Here is a 6,329-nt window from a genome sequence, read left to right as displayed (position 1 = left end):
ATGACATATTAAGCCAAGAAAAAAATTAAAACCATATGGTAGTCTGCCCTACCTTGATTTTATTTGACCATGCTCGTTTTTGCTTCTCTTTTATCACTCGTATATGTTATTATAGTTCTTGTGCAATAAGAGATATTTATAAAATAAATTAGCATGAGAATTTTTTGGGGCTTTCCTTTTTTTCAGGATATGTTGATGTTTATAAAAATGGAGAATTTGTAATTTGTACCGATTTTGAGTATTGGATAAGTAAATTTGTAAGTTAGTTTTGTGTTGTTATGTAGGTGGCTCAGTCCGCTTTTGCATAATCAATCATAGACAAATGTAAATATGTACAACGAAATGCTCTAACCGTTTATCTTCGAAAAATCGGATCAGCAGATGTCGTCTATATCGTTTCAGGTGTTTGAGTGGGAATATTGAAATCCCTTATTTCTTAAAAATAACAAAAACTGTAAGATATTTGTCAGGCAAATTGTTATATAATAAAAGAAATGTGAAAAGTACATGATGACATAAAGAGGTAGAACAGCTTCGTAAATCCCGCCTCCTGTCAGAATCATTCATAATTATATACAACATGTTGTTTCCATCTTTTTAATATTTTTCCTCATTATACCCTACAACACTCTGTGTTGGGAGTATTACAAGATTGATTGGGCCAACAATTATTTAACACCTCGAAATATTGGTTTCTCACATAGGAAAGTATACATGGATCTTCCTATATCGCCAAGCTGAGTCAATCTAGCTATGTATGTCCGTCTGACCATGTTAATTTTTAATCACTCTACAAGTCGCAATTATGGCCGGATCTTTACGAAATTTAGAATGTAGGTGGGGGTAGGGCCAGAATAGAAGCCTTTTGGAGATAATCGCATAATATATAGGAGTTGAAACGGACCAAAAACTAAAAAAACCCTGATTTTGCAGTTACTCTACAGGTCGCAATTATAGACCAATCGAAGCGGAAATTAGCATGGGGCTAGATCTTAGGGCTGGGCAGAATTTTGATGGCCATCGGGTAATATTACCCACTAAATAGACCATAATTTCACTGAATAGACCATAATATTTGTGTTAAATAAAAGTAAAATTTTTCATTAAACCGCGAATATTTTTAATTCCGGCGAAATCACAAATAGACGAACAGGTTAATCCTGACCGTTACGTAGATGCCGATAGCAAATATATCCGTTATATATATAGCGAAATATATACAATGTGTATACACAAAGGAAGGGGATGTTAGCTAGAATGCTTATATCTCAAGAATGGCTGGAATGCCCTCTTGGCATAAAAGAGTAAAATCTAAAAAAATCGCATAAAAAGATGCCAATAATGACGTTGATGCAGATTTTGTAGTATAGATAAATAAAAAATAAGGAAAATAAAATATGTCACAAAATTTTATTTTTCTTATTTTTTATCGCATCCGATTTTTTTAATTTGACTAATAATATTAAAGTGTATATTTTGTAATATTTTTCTATCTTACAACACAGGTTGGGGTTATTACATACATATTGCAATTATAGCCCGATTCTCACGCAAATGTTTACAAGGTTAGGATCAGAAGGGATAAGCCTATTGTTTTCAAATATGTTCCCAATGTATTTATTCAACAACTAAAAATGTTCCAGCCGTTATAAAGGTCACAAATAGAAACCAAAGGACGCGAAATATTGCATGAAGTTAGAGTTTAGGGCAGCGAGTAGAATGGACCACTACTTCTGTGTGAAAAAATACCAGCATTACGTAGAGGCGATATCCGAAATACGCAAAAGGCGAACTTCTGGCTTTTTTATGTCAACTTCGTTGACGAATATAGCCAAATATCGTAGACAAGCAAATCATATAGATTAGTCTAAATTTGGAGATACAGAGGGGCTTTTGGAGACGATCGCAAAAAATTTACTGATCACACAATTGAAGCCAATCGACACGCCTGAAAGGAGAGTTGAGGACAGGTAAGAATTCTAGCATTTTTGATGAGCATTGAATTATATTTAGTTGTAAAAAGAACGACAACAACTATCAGCACGGCGGAGACGGAGTTATTGGGCAAATGTCCTTGGGCACTACTCTGTGACATAATTTCACAAGCGAAATCTTTTAAAATAGATTTGGTCATAAGGGGGATTCTAATATATTGTAGTGTTGTAGGGTATTATATGGTCGGCTCTGCACGACTATAGCCTTTGCTTACTTGTTTTTAAAATGAATTAATCAGCGCATATACGGATCATCCTCTGCCAATGATGGATCTTTGCGGATCTGGTTTTCTGCCGTTTCAAACGTCTGCCAAAGCTACTCTAGCTCCTTACGCTTGCCAATGTAGAACTCCTCAGTTCTTCTTTCAAGCGGGGCCTTCTTAATTGTCGCTATGAATTTTTCAAAATTACTGCCCCTTACTTCTTGTTGGACTGTAAGGTCTTGAAGCGATGCCATTGTTGATATTTAAACTCAGTACGATTGTTGAGATTTAAATTTCCAAAGAAATTTGTGTACAAGATGCGTGTATCACATCTGACAAAACCGGATGTATGTTGCCAAGTCCTTTACCACTTGTGGGGCAGAAGGCTGTGTTTAACGACACGTATCACGATCAACCCTTTTTACCACTTGTGCGGTACAAGGAAGTGTGTTAAGGAACGCGTATAACGACTAAAATCCTTCACCACTTGTGGGGTAAAAGGATGTGTGTAAACGAACGCGTATTACGATTCAAATCCTTTACCATTTGTGGGGTAAAAGGATGTGTGTAAACGAACGCGTATTAAGTTTAAAAACATAAATTTGAACTGACACTTACAGTCCTTAAAATTCTCCATACAAGCACATACACTTGAAGGAAAGACGATGTTTATTAAATAAACCCAAATTGGTTATGGTCGCTTCATAAAAGACAACTGACTAACTCTTTATTATTTTCATTCTTTTATACAAATAATTTCGTAGCATAATTGATGAATTGCATAAAGTAAAACTAGGACAAATATTATTAATACAAAGTGAATAAATGAAATTGTTAAATATTGCAAATAGTCAATGAACCTAAATAAACGTTAATAAATGGCTTACATGAAAATGCTGAATTAACAAACTAGAATAAAGCTGTAAATAATCACAACTTAAATATAAATATGTATGTAGATACGTATGTGTTAACAACAGCCTTAGTTTCCTTATAAAGACAAAGATAATAAACTTGTAGATCTCTTCACTTGAATCAAGACCAACGCAGAGCTCTATTCCTGCCCTTAATAAAATGAAGCTGCCTACCTTTAATTAAGATCCACAAATTAAAAAAAAAAAAAAAAAAAAAAAAAAAACAAGTAATTAGACGTTCAGCAAGTAATTAGACGTTCATTTCAATCTTTCTAAGAGCAAGCCATTCCTTGAATATTAATAGGCTACTAATTGGACGAAAATACAAGCTATTTTGATCTAAAATAAATAGGGAAATCACTTTAATATGAACACAATATAATAATGAGTTTACTGTTACTAATGGTATGCAGTATTAAAGGGTATCACTACAAAGGTCAAAACACTTAAAATATACCACGATGTACGAAACAAAAACGGCAACAATAAAAATATATGTGTTAAAAAAAGAACTCAGTAAAAAAACACTTGTTTCAAGAAAACTTCACAGTATTGCAATTATTTAAATATTTGTTGATCGAAATATCAGAATTTAACACTTATAAATACACTTTTGACACGAGAAAAAAATCATATTTTTGATTAGTTAGGCGACATACAGAAAAAAAATACTTCAATAGTATAAATGCGCTACTACCTTCTTAACTCTTCCATTATTAAACGAAATACATTTCTGCATTTTTAAACCAACAGAAAATATATTGATTTCTTACTCTTGAGTGAATTGAATTCATCCGCTGAAATAACACATTGGACCTCAATCGTAATAACATTGAATCTTTTGGGAATGATATGTATTATTTCTTCCTCTTAGATTTCCCCTTTATATATTAGCCTTTTAAGTTGTGCACACGGGCATATTCAATTTTTCATCACAATTATATCAGGTACCAAAATAGTTTTTTTAATTGACATTCAGAACAAGGCTATTAGAAAGACTGAAAATTATTATTGCTGAAAGTCTACGTAAATAATATGGAGACAACCATGCAATTATATCAAGACAATTAAATAATTACGTCGTTAAAATAAAAGTAAATATAAGAAATTATGAAATAGTAATATCATGCAAGTTATAAAATCAAATTATGTTAAAGAATTAGTTAAAAAGTGATATAGTAAATGTTAGATTAGGATTTGCTTCAGCCTTTGATACTTGTTTTCATGGTACAATGAAGAAAAGGTAGGCTAACTTTGAAAAAGTTGTTAGTATACAGGTGTACCTGTTTGGTTTGTAATGTCTGAATTACTATCAAAACAATCAAAAAACCAAACAACTTGTTGCATTGATTTTATTTATTTCGCTGCAAAAACTGCAGATTTTGTCGATGCAATAAGCATTTTGAAAACACCCGAATTGGAAATTTTTTTGAATTTTTTTTAATATTATTGAAAAGAATACACACACATAAACAAATAAAGATGACATATTAAGCCAAGAAAAAAATTAAAACCATATGGTAGTCTGCCCTACCTTGATTTTATTTGACCATGCTCGTTTTTGCTTCTCTTTTATCACTCGTATATGTTATTATAGTTCTTGTGCAATAAGAGATATTTATAAAATAAATTAGCATGAGAATTTTTTGGGGCTTTCCTTTTTTTCAGGATATGTTGATGTTTATAAAAATGGAGAATTTGTAATTTGTACCGATTTTGAGTATTGGATAAGTAAATTTGTAAGTTAGTTTTGTGTTGTTATGTAGGTGGCTCAGTCCGCTTTTGCATAATCAATCATAGACAAATGTAAATATGTACAACGAAATGCTCTAACCGTTTATCTTCGAAAAATCGGATCAGCAGATGTCGTCTATATCGTTTCAGGTGTTTGAGTGGGAATATTGAAATCCCTTATTTCTTAAAAATAACAAAAACTGTAAGATATTTGTCAGGCAAATTGTTATATAATAAAAGAAATGTGAAAAGTACATGATGACATAAAGAGGTAGAACAGCTTCGTAAATCCCGCCTCCTGTCAGAATCATTCATAATTATATACAACATGTTGTTTCCATCTTTTTAATATTTTTCCTCATTATACCCTACAACACTCTGTGTTGGGAGTATTATAAGTTTGATTGGGCCAACAATTATTTAACACCTCGAAATATTGGTTTCTCACATAGGAAAGTATACATGGATCTTCCCATATCGCCAAGCTGAGTCAATCTAGCTATGTATGTCCGTCCATCCGTCTGACCATGTTAATTTTTAATCACTCTACAAGTCGCAATTATGACCGGATCTTTACGAAATTTAGAATGTAGGTGGGGGTAGGGCCAGAATAGAAGCCTTTTGGAGATAATCGCATAATATATAGGAGTTGAAACGGACCAAAAACTAAAAAAACCCTGATTTTGCAGTTACTCTACAGGTCGCAATTATAGACCAATCGAAGCGGAAATTAGCATGGGGCTAGATCTTAGGGCTGGGCAGAATTTTGATGGCCATCGGGTAATATTACCCACTAAATAGACCATAATTTCACTGAATAGACCATAATATTTGTGTTAAATAAAAGTAAAATTTTTCATTAAACCGTGAATATTTTTAATTCCGGCGAAATCACAAATAGACGAACAGGTTAATCCTGACCGTTACGTAGATGCCGATAGCAAATATATCCGATATATATATATAGCGAAATATATACAATGTGTATACACAAAGGAAGGGGATGTTAGCTAGAATGCTTATATCTCAAGAATGGCTGGAATGCCCTCTTGGCATAAAAGAGTAAAATCTAAAAAAATCGCATAAAAAGATGTCAATAATGATGTTGATGCAGATTTGAAGTTAGAGTTTAGGGCAGCGAGTAGAATGGACCACTACTTCTGTGTGAAAAAATACCAGCATTACGTAGAGGCGATATCCGTAATATACAAAAGGCGAACTTCTGGCTTTTTTATGTCGACTTCGTTGACGAATATAGCCAAATATCGTAGACAAGCAAATTAGTTTAAATTTGGTGATACAGAGGGGCAATTGAAGCCAATCGACACGCCTGAAAGGAGAGTTGAGGACAGGTAAGAAATCTAGCATTTTTGATGAGCATTGAATTATATTTAGTTGTAAAATGGACGACAACAACTAACAGCACGGCGGAGACGGAGATATTGGGCAAATGTCCTTGGGCACTACTCTGTGACATAGTTTCA

Source organism: Musca domestica, unplaced genomic scaffold, assembly GCF_030504385.1.
Source record: "Musca domestica strain aabys unplaced genomic scaffold, Musca_domestica.polishedcontigs.V.1.1 21, whole genome shotgun sequence".
NCBI lineage: Eukaryota > Metazoa > Arthropoda > Insecta > Diptera > Muscidae > Musca > Musca domestica.
The sequence above is the reverse complement of the archived record's forward strand: the minus strand, read 5'-3'. Positions refer to the sequence as shown.